The 16,656-nt window shown below is 40.9% G+C and overlaps 2 non-coding genes across 2 annotated transcripts; both read left to right on the plus strand.

The window, feature by feature from the left end:
• Positions 4,423-4,516, plus strand: TRNAI-UAU. Its single transcript has 2 exons — positions 4,423-4,460; positions 4,481-4,516. It is a non-coding gene; the product is annotated as a tRNA-Ile (tRNA).
• Positions 10,040-10,121, plus strand: TRNAS-GCU. The gene has a single exon. It is a non-coding gene; the product is annotated as a tRNA-Ser (tRNA).

A 16,656-nucleotide genomic window follows, 5' to 3' on the forward strand; every position in this document is an offset into this window, starting at 1 on the left:
AAGATCTAAAATAGTGATTCTAGCTGGGCTGGTATCCCTTGAGAGGCCTGGTCCCCTGGCTCATTCTGAAATGAGCCACTGTTACTGGTGGGCTTATAATTGCTTCCTTCAGGTATGCTGGGGCAGAAAAAGAGGTTGAAACTTCTGGGAAGGGACAGGGTTGAAGCAGGGCTCTCCCTTTCAAGGCCAGAACTTACTTGATTTTGATGGTGGGACCCAACATTTGATCTCATCACTGCATATTGCAAAGAGAGCACTGAAGAAGGATTGGTTTGAGTTTTCTATCTTCACCCAGGTTGAGAGGTTGAAGGCCCACCAGAGAAGGGCAGAACCAGTGAAACTGCAGATGAGGATAAGAACTCGGTATGGTTTAACTATCCCACATTTCGCACAAAAGGGTGCTGACTGAAAAAAGGGAAAGGGGAGGCGAATGAGTTAGATGCCCTCAGTTACTTTGGGATTTCTCTCCATTCTGAAACACCCATACAAGCCCATATAAGTCCAACCTCCTTGCCTTTCATAACCAGGCTTGCAGAACTCCCCTTCTCATCTCTTAACCAAATCCTCCCCAGGTCACAGACTGACCCTATGTCCCTCACCAACAAGAACTGATATGTTTCTCCTTTTTTCTATATATCGTGTCTAAACCACTTGGACACAACCATCCACAACTCTGTTTTGTTACTATGCTTTTCCTGGGTGGCTGGGTATTGTGTCTCACCGCCCACACTAGAAGTCCCTGGAGAACAATAGCACTGAATTCTTAATTTTCCACTACGTCTAGCATAGTGCTTTACATGTAGCAAGATCTCAGTGAATATCTGTTAACAGAAAGGAAAAAAAAAATGTGCACACCAAATACATTCCCTAGTAATGTCAAGAGAAGTAAACAGTGTCCTATGCTCTGCAGTCTCAGCATTGCCCTCCATCTTCACTCCCCTCAAATCATAGCCCCTTTCCCCTCTTCTTTTACTGTTAAAGATCCAAGATTACCTTTTCTCTTATTTCTTCTTTTAATATTTCTGTTTCAGTTTTCATCTTTTGATTACATTTTGTTTTCTATAGTACTTTTTAACACTGAGGCCCATCCTAGCCTTCTCTTCAAGAGTAGAACCTTGTGGTCCCTTCCTATCTCCTCATTGGCAGAAATGTTTAGTGACATCATAAGTATGTGAACTCTACATCCCAACAGAAACGTGAGATCCTATCCTGCTGGCCCTGTTTTTTAAAAAAATATGTTATTTCCACCCCTTCCACCCAGCAATGCCTTTGTTTTCTTTGGTACACGCGTGCCTCAGAAGTTATGGCTTGTGCCCTTAGTTCTGACTTCTAATATGGAATAGGCAGGAATACTATATCTCTGCACAAGATTAAAGAATCCTTGATAGAGAGAAAACAGGATAATCAGGGAAATAATTGAAAGATTTAAGTGGAAACCAGTTTTGTGTTAACAGTACAGTGGTTCACACTACACTCTTCAATTCCTTCACCCAAATGATGAAGACATGAAATACTTTCTAATCTCAACCTTGTTGTCTAACATACTACTTGGCAATGATGGACACTCTGTGTGTTTTTTGATAAATGAATTAACAAATAAATGGATAAATGAAAGTGAGACAAAACAGAGGGCTCCTAAGAACCTCTGTTTAAAAATTTCTTAAATGTAAGCTCTGGGAAGGCAGAGATTTTGTCTATTCTATTCACTTATGGATTCTGGCACAAGGCAGGTGTTAAGTAAATATTTGTTCAATGAATGACTAATCTAGGAGCAAAAGGATCATCTTTAGGACAGAGGGTTGATATATCTGTTAGTTTCTCTTAGTTGAATTTTTGTTGTATGTGCACTACATATTTCTAGAATAAACTAGGCTGTTAGAGTGTGCAACAGTCATATATTTCCAGCTTAGAATTATAGGTTTATGTGTCAATCAGTAGAACTATTAAAGAAGATAGCATGATAATGCTATTTGTTGAAAAAAGACGGATTATTCATGAAATCAGAGGAAACGAAGTGAAGATTGCTTTAGACAATCCAGCCCTGAGACCTAGGAAAAGTAGTTATTGCAAGATGATATCTTTAAGACTCAATGTTGGCAGAAGGCCCCATTGAGAAGAGTGCCATATTTTATCCTGAGCTTTGAACTGACCCCAGAAAACAAAGTACATGGGTAAACAGATTTCTGTTAATGTCAGAAAAGGAATAAAGGGAAACTATAAATATATTTAGCAAGCAAATTGTTTACTTTAAACAGTTGTCATTTACTCTCTCCCTTATAGACAACCTCTCGGTCTAAATATTTTAAAAAATTGTTAATTATTCCACATTCACTTGAAGCCACATACTCCCTTAAATAAGACAACTCTTTGTTTAAAATGGCTTGGAAAAGAAATCAAGTATGAGAAGCTAGAGCCAGAGAAAAGTATAATCGCTTAGTCGTATTCAACTCTTCCTGACACCGTGGACTATAGTCTACCAGGCTTTTCTATCCGTGGAATTCCCCAGCAAGAATACTGGAGTGGGTAACACAGGATCAAACCCAGGTCTTCCACATTATAGGCAGATTCTTTACCATCTTAGTCACCAGGGAAGCCCCAAGGGCAGAGAACCTGGATTCAAATCTTAGTTTTGCCACTTACTTTTTGGCCAAGTCACTTCTTTTAGTAAGAGATTACTGCCAAATTTGCTGAATGTGATAAAGATATTGCATGTACATTAAAAAAAGGAAAAGTGGAATAAAATAAAAAAAATTCTTATCTCTAAGGCATACAGACTGAAGAAGTTAGGGTGAGATGATATAGGTTTTACCTTAAAATACTTCCGCTCCCACCTTTCATCACCTACCCCTGACCACCCAACAAAAATAGTAGTGAAAAGATAGAGGGAATAAGATTAGTAAAATGTTGGTGATTGTAAAATCAATTACATGTGACTTCATTACCTAATTATGTCAACTTCATTATGTTTGAAAATTTCCATAAGTTTACAAATAGAAATTTGACATCTCAGTCACTTAAAGGGCTAGAAGCTAATTTCTTTTTCTTTAGTAAACAATCTGCTCACATGAGTGAAAATGCTGTCTGCTCTCTATTATATTCAAATGTGTTCACTAATACATTTTTAAAATTGTATGACTTTTCTGGGTTTCTTACATATAAACTCCACAAGAGATTGATTGTTTTGTTCATTTATACTTATTTTTTTTAATCACAGAAAGTGATTAGAGACTATCATTTATATATTAGTTCAATAAAAAAAATCTACCTCTGTAGGATTGCTATATAACTAGATTGAGAAAGTAAATGTAAAAGTACTTTTAAAAAAAGAAGTCCTATACAAACTCTACTTCAAATCATCATCACAGTTACTATTGGAAATTGAATCCTTTGTTCCTTCTTTAAACATCATACTAAAATTTGATATTAAGTATTGCTCCATGGAGATCCCTATTAGCTTATTAAGAAAACTAACTTAAAAAAGTAAAATAAGACAGTTTTAAAAAATCTTGCTAAGTTGCTTCAGTCGTGTCCGACTCTGTGAGACCCCATAGACGGCAGCCCACCAGACTCCCCTGTCCCTGGGATTCTCCAGGCAAGAACACTGGAATGGGTTACCATTTCCTTCTCCAATGCAGGACAGTATAAAAATTTACATACCAAGTGGTTTGTATTCTTGCCAAAATTTAAAATCTAGCAGCACACAGGCTAGAATGAGTTATCATTGCTTGAAACTATATACTTGGATTCATAACATTTAAAAGTCAACTGGGTCACAGCTGGCTGATGGTACAAATACGTTTTAGAGTCAAATACTGTATTCTTAAGTTATCCAAATATTGCATTTTAAAAGAGTCAAAGACTTTCAACAAGACGTGTGTATACCTTGGGGATAAACTGTCTTCCAAATCGTGAAAGAAGATTGCCACCTAACTGAAGAGAACTAAGTAAATGTGCCCTGGAAGCCACAGGAATTCTGGATGCTCGCACACGTTGAGATAACCTGCAAACGGCTTCGTGGTTCTCCCACCTTCACCCCCTCCCCAGGCTCAGACAGGAAACCTTCTTCTGACGCCCCAAGGAAAAGCATCCCGGAGAGAGGCAAAAGGAAGGACTCCGGGATCCACGCAGCAGCAGAAGTTCGCCAGCCCAGTCAGCCCCCCAAATGTCTTCCTCGGAATGCTCGAGACAGTCAGAGTCTCCCGAGTGTCTGCACTTTTCGCAGTTGTGTTCAAAGTATCCACCCTCGTTTCCGCTAGCAGAGCACCCTCTGCCCTTCAGGATTGGTGGCTGGGTGGGGTCTGCAGCTGAACTTCAGTCTTTGTGCTCAGGGTGCAGTTGCAGGACTCAGAGACGGTGGTGGCGGAGATGCAGGGACTGGGTTGCATAGGCCGTGTGATGAGTGACCGGAAGCAAGACACAAGAGCTCCAGTGGCGCAATCGGTTAGCGCGCGGTACTTATATGGCAGTATGTGTGCGAGTGATGCCGAGGTTGTGAGTTCGATCCTCACCTGGAGCATCGTTTTGACAACATCTCTGAGACGCCTTTCTGCTCTCCTTTCCTACTACACCATCTTTGATGTGTTTGAATTTGTCCCATACAGTTTATTCTTACCTGTTCCTTAGTACTGTTAGAACCAAGCAAAGACTTTGTTGTGCTGCAGTGGGCTAGCTTCTGTAATTCTTTATCCCCCACCTTGTCTTATAAAGTGAAAGTCACTCAGTCGTTTCCATCTCTTTGCGGCACCAAGGACTGTAGTCCATGGAATTCTCTAGGCCAGGGAGTCTTTCCCTTCTCCAGGGGGTCTTTCCAACCCAGGGATCCAACCCAGGTCTCCCGCATTGCAGGCGGATTGCCACAAGGAAAGCCCCCTTGTATTGTAAGCTGATTTCTAATAAAGAACATCCACCCCCATCTTTGGTCTTGTAACCCTCGTTCTTCAGGTATCCTCTGGCGGGTACTTGAAAATCGCTAACTAATTTGTGATCACTAACCTAGAGCCAGACAGCCTGGAATGCGAAGTCAAGTGAGCATTAGGAAGCATCACTACTGCATAAAGCTAGTAGACGTCATGAAATTCCAGTTGAGCTATTTCAAATCCTAAAAGATGATGCTGTGAAAGTGCTGCATTCAATATGCCATCAAATTTGGAAATCTCAGCAGTGGCCACAGAACTGGAAAAGATCAGTTTTCATTCCAATCCCCCAAAAAAGGCAATGCCAAAGAATGCTCAAATTACCCCACAGTTGCACCCATCTCACATGTTAGCAAAGTGATGCTCAAAAATTGCCAAGCCAGGCTTCAACAGGACGAGAACCGAGAACTTCCAGATATTCAAGCGGGATTTAGAAAAGGCAGAGGAACCAGAGATCAAATTGTCAACATCCGTTGGGTCAGCAAAAGAGTTCCAGAAAAGCATCTACTTCTGCTTTATTGACTACACCACAGAGTTCCAGAAAAGCATCTACTTCTGCCTTATTGACTACACCAAAGCCTGTGTGGATCACAACAAACTGTGGAAAATTCTTAAAGAGATAGGAATACCAGACCACCTCACCTGCCTCTTGAGAAATCTGTATGCAGGTCAGGAAGCAACAGTTAGAACTGGACATGGAACAACAGGCTGGTTCCAAATTGGGAAAGGAGTACGTCAAGGCTGTATATTGTCAGCCTGCTTATTTAACTTATATGCAGAGTACATCATGTGAAATGCCGGGATGGATGAAGCACAAGCTGGAATCAAGATTGCTGGGAGAAATATCCATAACCTCAGGTATACAAATGACACCACCCTTATGGGAGAAAACAAAGAAGAACTAAAGAACTTCTTGATGAAAGTGAAAAAGGGGAGTGAAAAAGTTGACTTAAAGCTCAACACTCAGAAAACTATGATCATGGCATCCATTCCTACCACTTCATGGCAAATAGATGGGGAAACAATGGAAACAGTGACAGACTATATTTTCTTGGGCTCCAAAATTAGTGCAGATGGTGACTACAGCCATGAAATTAAAAGATGCTTGCTCCTTGGAAGAAAAGTTATGAACAACCTAGACAGCTTATTTAAAAGCAGAGACATTACTTTGCCAACAAAGATCCGTCTAGTCAAAGCTGTAGTTTTTCCAGTAGTCATGTACGGATGTGAGAGTTGGACTATAAAGAAAGCTGAGTGCTGAAGAATTGATGCTTTTGTACTGTGGTGTTGGAGAAGACTCTTGAGAGCCCCTTGGACAGCAAGGAGATCAAGCCAGTTCATCCTAAAGGAAATCAGTCCTGAATATTCATTGGAAGGACTGATGCTGAAGCTGAAACTCCAATAAACTTTGGCCACCTAATTCGAAGAAATGACTCATTGGAAAAGACCCTGATGCTGGGAAAGACTGACGGTGGGAGAAGAAGGGGATGACAGAGGATGAGATGATTGGATGGCATCACCTACTCACTGGACATGAGTTTGAGAAAGCTCCAGGAGTTGGTGATGGATAGGGAAGCCTGGCGTGCTGCAGTCCATGGGGTCACAAAGAGTCGGACACGACAGAGCAACTGAACTGAGTTGAACTGAAAATAACTTCCCAGAGGTGAATTAGCAAAATGAATCAGTTGTATTCTGGGTTGTTGTTTTTTTTTAATGAAGACATTGCCCTCATTAGCTAATCATCTCCCAAAGCCCCTGCCTCCTAATACCATCGCCCTGATCATTGCATTTTCAACATATGAATTTTAAAGGGACACAAATATTCAGACCATAGCACATAGAAAACAGTAAATCTACTAACATATATTTTCAAATGCATTTTTTTGAATAAAAAGAAAAATGTAGTCAGAGCATAATGTAGTCAGAAAATAATGAAAAGGAATTATCAGCTTAAAGTTTATATGATTCTATCAAGACTCCACTTAGGTTTCAGTTCTAATCCTTAAAAGGTTTTATGAATACAGAGAATAAAATAAATTCCACAAGGAATTTTTTCCCACTGCCTTCTTGTTTTCCTCAGTAAATGTTATCACTTGCTCTGGATTTGTTCCCCCACCACTGTGCCCCTGTCTTGGGTGCTGTAAATGGTAAGCAATCTAACAGAAAAGAAAAAAATGAACATTTTAACTACCTCCCTTAAGATACCCAGTTATTCCTGGCTTTGAATCTGCCTCATAAGTGGTTTACCCAAAACTGGAGAAGGCAGGCATTGATCCCACTACCCCTCTCTCTGGCAAAGCTAGTGTTCTGCCATTTGAGCCAATTCTGTCTTCAGCCAATGATAGCAGTTGTCAATTTCATCTCTATATCCAAATTTTTTTCAGACCCTTCAGGATCCATTGGTGACTATATGCTCATCAAAGCCACATTGTATGGAATGGAATTGAGACAGTTCATAAGCAGCCTTGGACAGGCATCCTGAACCACCAAGCAAAGGAAAGTGAAAAACAGCTAGACCTGGAAGTTACTCTAGAAAAGGTCTAGCTTTGTGGTACTTTAATTTCCTGGACCTCTCCGCAGAGGAAGAAGAGGCCCTGTGCAGGACAACTGGGTTCATTATTTAGGTCTCTCCGATTGCTCTGTGGTTCTCTTTTGTAATGAGAGCCAGGCCATCACTGAATAGAACAGTTTAGAAACTTCTGCAGATAGAAAGAAAAGCAATGCTCAAGCACAGCCTCACAGTCCAGGCTTTTCCACATGTGGCTTGTGAAAAAATAAGAACTACTCTCACATATTTTCCCCAAAGAAGATACTTGGATTTTCCTCAAATACATTGCTACCAAATAGAGAATGCAGCCAAAGTGTGACTGGCAGAGGGCAGAGGAGGCTGGTGAGAGAGGGCAGAGGTCTGTCACCAGGGGGTAGGTGGTTGATAGTTGTTAAAGACTTTTAAGCAGGCTTTATAGTATGCTCAGGATCTGGGTCTGGGTTTACAGTCCTTGATGTCTGGGTAGACAGAGGGCTGGAACAAGCATGCTGGTTACTTAAGCAGAAGACCTTTAACATCCAGGGGGCATGGCCAGAGAGTGAGATAACTCAGTTCGAGGTATCTGAGAGCTAAATCACCATGAGAAGCCTAGAATTGGATACCTAAAGAGGGAAGAAGTGAAAGCGATGAGGAGCAATTATAGACTGAATCTTGATGTTTAAATGCTGGAGAAGAGCAGACTATTAGGAAGGTAGTAGTCTTGAACTCGCAAGCTTATGCTACTCAAGACTTGCACTTTCGTACAAATTCACTAAGAATAATTTTGCTTCTTGTTTTAAGCACCAACCATCTCATTTTAAACAGCTAAATCTAGAATCATTCCTACTTTGTAGAGTTTTAATGACAAGAGCAAATAAATAGAAACATAGGTAATACCATTATAAACAAACAAAAACTGTTGTCCTCTCCTCACTGTTGTTCCTAAAAACAGTGGCAGAATTGGCTGATTGAAAATGATTTATTCAACAAATTATACTCTAGAAGTTTTGAAATGAACACTAGTAAATATTCTAGTAAGTATTCTTATTGAACAAATGAAAGGATATACAAAATAATACACTGCCTGAGATTAACATTGCAATAATATGGAAAACCAATTTGACAACATGTTGATAATTGTTAAAGCATGTATCAGGCATACTTGAAACATTTAACTCTTTCCTATTCTCTTAATAATTTCTTTTGGGACTTTAATTAGATATACGGTAGAACTTCTCTCCTAACCTTAATTTTTCTTTTCCCTCTTCCCTAATTTCCAACTATTTGTATCAGTGGATAGTATTTTACATAGTTCCCTCAAATCTTACTTTCAGTTTCCTAATTCTCTCTTCTGCTCTATCTAATAAATCTGCTTATGTATATGTTTTCAGTGTTTTGAGTTTCAAATTCCTCTTTAATAATTTCAAATACGTGAGTTAGTGTATTATTTTCCCAATGATTCATGATTCACCACTACTTCCTGAGAAAGGACTATGTATTTTTGACATTTTTTTGTTGTTGTTAATTATACTGTCCTTCCTTGTGAAAAGACTATAACTCCTTTATCCTTTGCTATCAGAATTGACAACAGGATGAGTCATATGATTACTTTGCACGCCTCCTTGCCTTTGCTCAGGCCCTTTCGTCTCAGCCTGAGACAACCGCATTCTTCGGGCCCACTAGAAAACTTGCTGGTCAAGACTCGCCTTTAATATTACCTTCTTTTCGCAGGCACTTATGATCGATCTGAGTAGTCAGAATTACTTCCTATTCTTATTCGTTCATCTGTCTGTTGTGTTTATTCTTATGAAACAAGGAAGTGGATGGAGCTGAACACTACCCACCTCCCCTACCCCCGCCCCGCTTTTCTTTCTTTGAATTATTTCTCGCTAGTGGTGTTTCTTGCTGTTTTCAGTACCAGAACGCCTGGAAAATCTAGTGAAAGTTGGACAAACTCTCCTTAGAAAACACTCAGGTAGCGAGTGAGGAGGATCAGAATTCGTGGTTCCTCTGATGAGGATGACCGGGGAGAAGAGCACCGCGAAGCTAATGATTCTTCTCTATGCAATTTCACCCTGAACTTTTGAAAAAGCGTCAGTAACACTGAACAGAAATTGAGCCCTACTCAGATCCATCGTCTAATTATCCAGACTGTTTTATTAACCACAAATTAGGAGTCCAAATTCGCCAGCTTCGCTAAGGTCGACTCCAGTGGACCCGGCTCTGGGCATCTTTGCCCCGGTGGACTTGCGGCAGCTCGCTCGAACCCGGGACCAGGCTCCCCTGACAGCAAACTGTGGTTCAGTCCAGGTTCAGTCCCTGCCGGGGACGAGACAGCCCCAGAAAGGGAGTGAAAGCCCAGGCAATTGTGTTTCTACCACGTCCCCACCACTTTTACTAAGACTCCTGTGAAAGCTAAGCCTGTTTTTTTTCCCCCTCGTCGCAGCTTTTGCAATCCGGTGCTTTGTCCATTCGCATGGAAGCTACGTCTCCCAGACGTCTCCAAACCATCTCCTTCCTAAACATCATTCTGTCTAGGGTAGACGGTTCCCAAGTGTAAACTCTGAAATAAAGCACACCAAGAAATAAGAACCACGACGACGAGGTGGCCGAGTGGTTAAGGCGATGGACTGCTAATCCATTGTGCTTTGCACGCGTGGGTTCGAATCCCATCTTCGTCGGGGGTGTACTTTTGATAGGAGCAATCGGGTGTGTTTTAGAAAGCTTCCTTGCATTTCCAGTTGGGTCACGCTCTCTTAAAGTATTTGTTCAGTATTCTGCGCTCTCTTAAAGTATTTGTTCAGTATTCTGAGTTTGGCCTGATAAAGGCTACCTCCCTTTCCATTTTCTATTAACTCTGTCATATTTCCCTCCCCTCTAAAACTGTGAAAGTTCCTACATTTAAGGCGCTGACTGCCTAGAACAGGTTTTGAAGATTATTCCTCAGCTTTAACCAATCCAACATATTGTTCTCTTGACATTTAGCAGACTCCTTGAAGGAGATTTTGTTTTCAACCAGTTCATAATTAGAAGAATTAATTGGCTAAGGGTTTTGAACTCTATATAGGCTCAGACAGTAAAGAATCTGGGTTTGATCCTGGGGCCGGAAGATCCCCTGGAGAAGGGAATGACAAACCACTCCAGTATTCTTGCCTTGGAAATTCCATGGATGGAGGAGTCACGCGGGCTGTGGGGTCTCAAAGAGTCGGACACAATTGAGTGACTAACACTTTGAACTCTATGTATCTTTTTAACCAGTAACCAATTTTGTTTCCAAATTTGTTGTTTATTATTTTCTTCCAATGCTGCCATTCATACTTGAGTAAGCCAGGTTCTTCCTTACAAAGGACAGTCTAGTTTCACAATGATTTTAGTATATTTATACAACGTTAGAGTACAGGGTTCAGTTCACTTCAGTTCAGTCACTCAGTTGTGTCTGACTCTTTGCAACCCCATGGACTGCAGCATGCCAGGCTTTCTTGTCCATCACCAACTCCCGGAGCTTGCTCAAACTCGTATTCATCGAGTTGGTGATGCTATCTAACCATCTCATGCTCTGTCGTCTCCTTCTCCTTCTGCCTTCAATCTTGCCCAGCATCAGGGTCTTTTCCAATGAGTCAGTTCTTTGCATTAGGTGGCCAAATTATTGGAGCATCAACTTCAGCATCAGTCCTTCCAATGACTATTCAGAATTGATTTTCTTTAGGATTGACTGGTTTGATCTCCTTGCTGTCCAAGGGACTCTCAAAGGTCTTCTCCAACACCATAGTTCAAAAGCATCAGTTCTTCAGCGCTCAGCTTTCTTTATAGTCCAACTCTCACATCCATACATGACTACTGGAAAAACCATAGCTTTGAACAGACAGATTTTTGCTGGTAAGGTAATGTCTCTGCTTTTTAATATGCTGTCTAGGTTGGTCATAGCTTCTCTTTTAAGAAGCAAGCATCTTTTAATTTCATGGCCACAGTCACCATCTGCAGTGATTTTGGCACCCAAGAAGTATAGGGTATGTCTGCATAAATGTTTCAAGTCTATTCAATTAGGTGAACGATTGGAGGTTTTTTCCCTCTTCAAATTTCAAATAGTTTTTTCCTATTACATTATCTTCTCTTTTCAAATTATTATCTTTAACATTATTTAGTAAAAATATTTTTTCTATACTCTTTTTTGGAAAAAAAAGTAAAGGTAAAAGCATTTTATTGTGGCAATTTTAAAACACATTGAAAATTAGACATAATATTTTAAAATATCTGCAAACTCAACTCATCTCAGATCTTCAAATAACCCCCTCTACTGCCTGACCTGACCTATAGGTCTCCTGGTTTGCTTTTCCCAATTCCTCTCTTTGGGAAATTAAAAAAATCATCAGGAAACTGAAACTTGGTAGCAACTTCTTCATATCCCCTCCTACCCACCCCCACTCCCCCAAGCCTGCGGTACCTCCCCCATCCCGGCACACCCAGTGATTACCATCTACAAACTTCATTAAGCTTGATTGAGAACTTTAACATTTAGAGTCTTTAGCTATTTATGAAAAAGAGAAAAAACAACTGCATTAATGGGAAACGGAATTAATGGATCTTTTAAAACAGCACCAGTGACCTCTTTTGTTATCTTCTAGACAATGTCTTGGAGAAGGAAATGGCAACCCACTCCAGTATTCTTGCCTGGAGAATCCCAGGGATGGAGGAGCCTGCGGTCTATGGGGTTGCACAGAGTCGGACACGACTGAAGCGACTTAGCAGCAGCAGCAGCAGACACTGTCTATCATGGGTATCCAGTATCCTTCTTCCAACACTGAATGATTTTTCACCATCAATGAATACGGTAGTTTTAAACTATTATTAAGATGGCCACTTTAGGTTCTCAGATGTTTCTTCCAAATTGTTCCTGACGTTTGGTGTGAATGGAAGGTGTGGCAGGAGTCTGCATGAGTGCTAAGACTCTTCGGTTGTATCTGACTTTGTGCCACCCTATGGACCATAGCCAGCCAGGCTCCTCTGTCCATGGACTTCTCTAAGCAAGAATACTGGAGTGGGTTGCCATTTCCTTCTCCAGTAATCAAAATAGGAAACCTGAATCTCTTGGAGAGCTGTGCTGTGGCAACTGCTCATCCTCACAGTGCCTCCTACTCATTATTAACCATTTACTATAATTGACTTTGGAATGTTTCCAGGCTCAGCAACTTATGATGCATTAGGGAGAGGAGAGAGATGTTCTCTAGGGCTAAGAAGCCCTTTGTGTGTGTGTGTGTGTGTGTGTGTGTGTGTGTGTGTGTGTGTGTGTTGCTTAGCCGTGTCCAACTCTTGGCGACTCCATGGACTGTAGCCTACCAGGCTCCCTCATCCATGGAATTTTCCAGGCAAGAGAACGGGAATGGGTTGTCATTTCCTTCTTCAAGGAGCCCTTTTCCCATGTTGAAGTCAAAGCTTAGGATGTTGACATCTTGACAACAGTGAGAGTTAGGCTCTGAATACTGGGGCTTGGGAAAATATAAACAGGGCCTGGCTGGTGCTATTCTGCCAAAACACCACCTAATGCTGCACAGAGCTACCAAGGTGAGTATACCTAACAACTATGGAGGAGACTGCCTTTATCTTTGGAAGGGAGGCTATTTGGGGTAAGGCTGGTGATGAACAGGCTGTAAGAGAGGAGTCTGAGCTCTTTTGTCACTTACTGGAGAGGAAGGTGCCAGACTCAGGGAAAGAACAGCTGATCATTTCCCAGCTGCCATCCAGAAACATCTGCTTTTTTCTGGTCCATGAAGGAGTTGACCCGCTAGATTTTTCAGGGCAGTATCTGATTTTAACCCATTTTGAAAGTCTCAAACCAGAAAAATGCTTACTAGTGACATATATAGATATAGATATACAGGTGCATACGTGCTCAGTTGCTTCAATTGTGTCCAGCCCTGTGCAACCCAATGGACTATAGCCAGCCAGGCTCCTCTGTCCATGGCACTCTCCAGGCAAGAATACTGGAGTGAGTTGCCAGGGGATCTTTCCGACCCAGTAATTGAACCCAGGTCTCTTGTATCTCCTGCATTGGCAACTCTCTTCTTGATGTTGAACCCATGTTCCTTAATTACAGACTTGAAAAATAATCTCACTAGTGAAGACTTAAACATCACTAGGCTGCCTGGACAGATATCTCACTGAACTTTGGGGTTATGCTAGTTCTCATACAGCAAGGCTGGGCCAAAAAACTTCAGGAGGAGTAAATCATGTTCCCAGATTGCCTTTAGTTGATCCTTAAATGCCAGCTGTAAAAGCCTTGCAAAGGTTTTTGTTTGTTCTTTTAAGAAATATATGCAACTTCTCATCTCTCCCAGCAACCAGAGTAGACATAAAAGTATCACCTGCCCAGTCCATCTTGTAAATAGCAAAGAAAAAATCCTCATTCTGAAAACTGCTATGGATGTCTCAGAGTGGGGTGCCTGTCAAGTAACTACTTAATCAGAAACAGAGAAAGAGGAAATGTAAATTTTTCAGAGTTTATTGTATCTCTTGACAGATGACACATGTTTCTTATTGGAGCTGATAACATTAATGGGAATCTTGAAATTCAAATAGACCCATTTATTTGAGGAGATACTGAAGTCCCTAATAAAGATATCATTCAACATGGGTTGACTTGAGTTCTCAGGTCATCAGCTTTTTAAATTCATAGAGAAGAAGAATCTCCTCAAGTGTCCCTCCTAATTGTCCCCTATCTTCTTCTGCATCATTAACACGCACTTTCACAATGATAATTCCATGCTTCATATGATTATTTACTTATAAACTGTTTATTTAATATTATTTTACAGGCACAAAGCCTGGTGATTTAAATAATAGGCAGTGAGTGAAATACCAATAACCTCAGATATGCAGATGACACCACTCTTATGGCAGAAAGTGAAGAACTAAAGAGCCTCTTGATGAAAGTGAAAGAGGTGAGTGAAAAAGGTGGCTTAAAGCTCAACATTCAGAAAACTAAGATCATGGCATCCAGTCCCATCACTTCATGGCAAATAGATGGGGAAACAGTGGAAACAGTGGCTGACTTTATTTTTCTGGGCTCCAAAATCACTGCAGATGGTGACTGCAGCCATGAAATTAAAAGATGCTTACTCCTTGGAAGGAAAGTTATGACCAACCTAGACAGCATATTAAAAAGCAGAAATATTACTTTGGCAACAAAGGTCTGTCTAGTCAAGGCTATGGTTTTTCCACTGGTCATGTATGGATGTGAGAGTTGGGCTATAAAGAAAGCTGAGTGCCGAAGAATTGATGCTTTTAAACTGTGGTGTTGGAGAACACTCTTGAGAGTCCCTTGGACTGCAAGGGGATCCAACCAGTCCATCCTAGGGGAGATTGGTCCTGGGTGTTCATTGGAAAGACTGATGTTGAAGCTGAAACTCCAGTATTTGGCCACCTGATGCGAAGAGCTGACTCATTGGAAAAGACCCTGATGCTGGGAAAGATTGAGAGCATGAGGAGAAGGGGATGACAGAGGTTGAGATGGTTGGATGGCATCACTGGCTCAATGGACATGGGTTTGGGTGGACTCCAGGAGTTGGTGATGGACAGGGAGGCCTGGTGCACTATGGTTCATGGGGTCACAAAGAGTTGGACATGACTGAGCAACTGAACTGAACTGAACTGAGTAAGTTACCCATGCAGTTTATATATCCAGGCCTCACACTTAAGTGGAGGGTGAAAAACAAGAAGCAACGGCATCACAGTTCAATGAGTTCAGTGAGAGCTTATTACGCAAGGGAAGTCTAAGCTTGTGTCTTAATCTGTTCAGGCAGCTATAAAAGAACATCATAGACTGGGTAGTTTAAATCACGTGTATGTGGTTGTGTGGAACATTCAGAAGATAATGGTCATAGAATCAGGTATATTGTGTAATGTGGGAGAGAAATAATGCGCTGGACATGTAGATATTGGAGTCACCACCTTCTATAAATCAACTGAGAGAGCAGAAAAATAAAGTGGCAAACAGAAAGGGCACGAATTGAAAAGAATGCATAAACAGAACCATGTACTTTTACTCTTCACTGTTCCAGCTGTTCTTTTCCTTTTTAGTAACCCAGAAAGAAGCCACAGACATGAGATACATCATCCTTATATGTTTGTTTTTTCCAAAAGGTTTTTCCTGGGACTGTCCATGAAATTAGAAGATGATTTGGAGTGATCTCATCCAGGGAATAGTTTTCCTATTACTATATCTGGCATTGGAGGGAACTTCTTTTTGTTTGTGGCCATGTATATGGTCTGTCACAAGAAGAGAGAAAAAAACCTGTAGACCTTATTCTTATTCACCTGCCTTTTGCTAACACAATGACATTTTGTACCAAAGGAATCTCAGATATAATATCAGCTTTTCATTTCAGTAACTCTCCATGTGGTGGCGGTTGTAAAGCTGTGGTGTATCTGGTGAGAGTGGCGCGTGGTCTTTCAGTCTGTACCATCTGTCTCCTCAGCGTGGTTCAAGTCATCACCAGTAGTCCTAGGACTACTTTATGGAGAAAGCTCAAACCACTGACTGCATGGCAAGTTCTTCCCTATCTCCTCCTCTTCTGGATCCTTAATTTCCTGATAAGCTCTAACTTGCTCCACTACATCACAACAGTCAATAGTATGAACAAATCTGGAAATAAAACATATGTTGAGTATTGCTGTATGCTACTGTCTAGGCAAATAATTAAGTGGCTTTTCCTTACTATCATGTCTCTGCAGGACATCTTCCAGGTTCTCATGGGCTGGAGCAGTGGGTACATGGCTTTTCATCTGTATAAGCAGTATAATATGGCCTCTAATTTCAGGGCTCCAGATTTCCAAAACACTCCACCCCAGAAATCAGAGCTACTCAAAGTGTTCTCATTCTCATGATCTGTTTCTTTTTCTTTTATTGGACAGATTCCATTTTTTCCTCCGATTTAGGTTTGTTCTTGATTAAATAATAACATATTATCAAATATTAAAATATTTCTAACATTTGGCTATGCTAGTCTCAGCCTCTTCATGTTGATCAGCAGGAATGTCTACCTAGCTAACTGCTAGCACACTGGAAAACTGGGAAAACTGTTTTTTATATGGATTCCTCTAATAACTAAAGTAAGATTATTCAGTCACTTTTATTTTGCCCAGAAAAAATTCTGTCCAGAATAAATTAGAGGCTAAGACTTGTAATAAAGATAAAGGACACAGTTTTGTGATGTTAGGTTT

This window comes from Capra hircus, chromosome 23, assembly GCF_001704415.2.
Source record: "Capra hircus breed San Clemente chromosome 23, ASM170441v1, whole genome shotgun sequence".
NCBI classification, from domain to species: Eukaryota; Metazoa; Chordata; class Mammalia; order Artiodactyla; family Bovidae; genus Capra; species Capra hircus.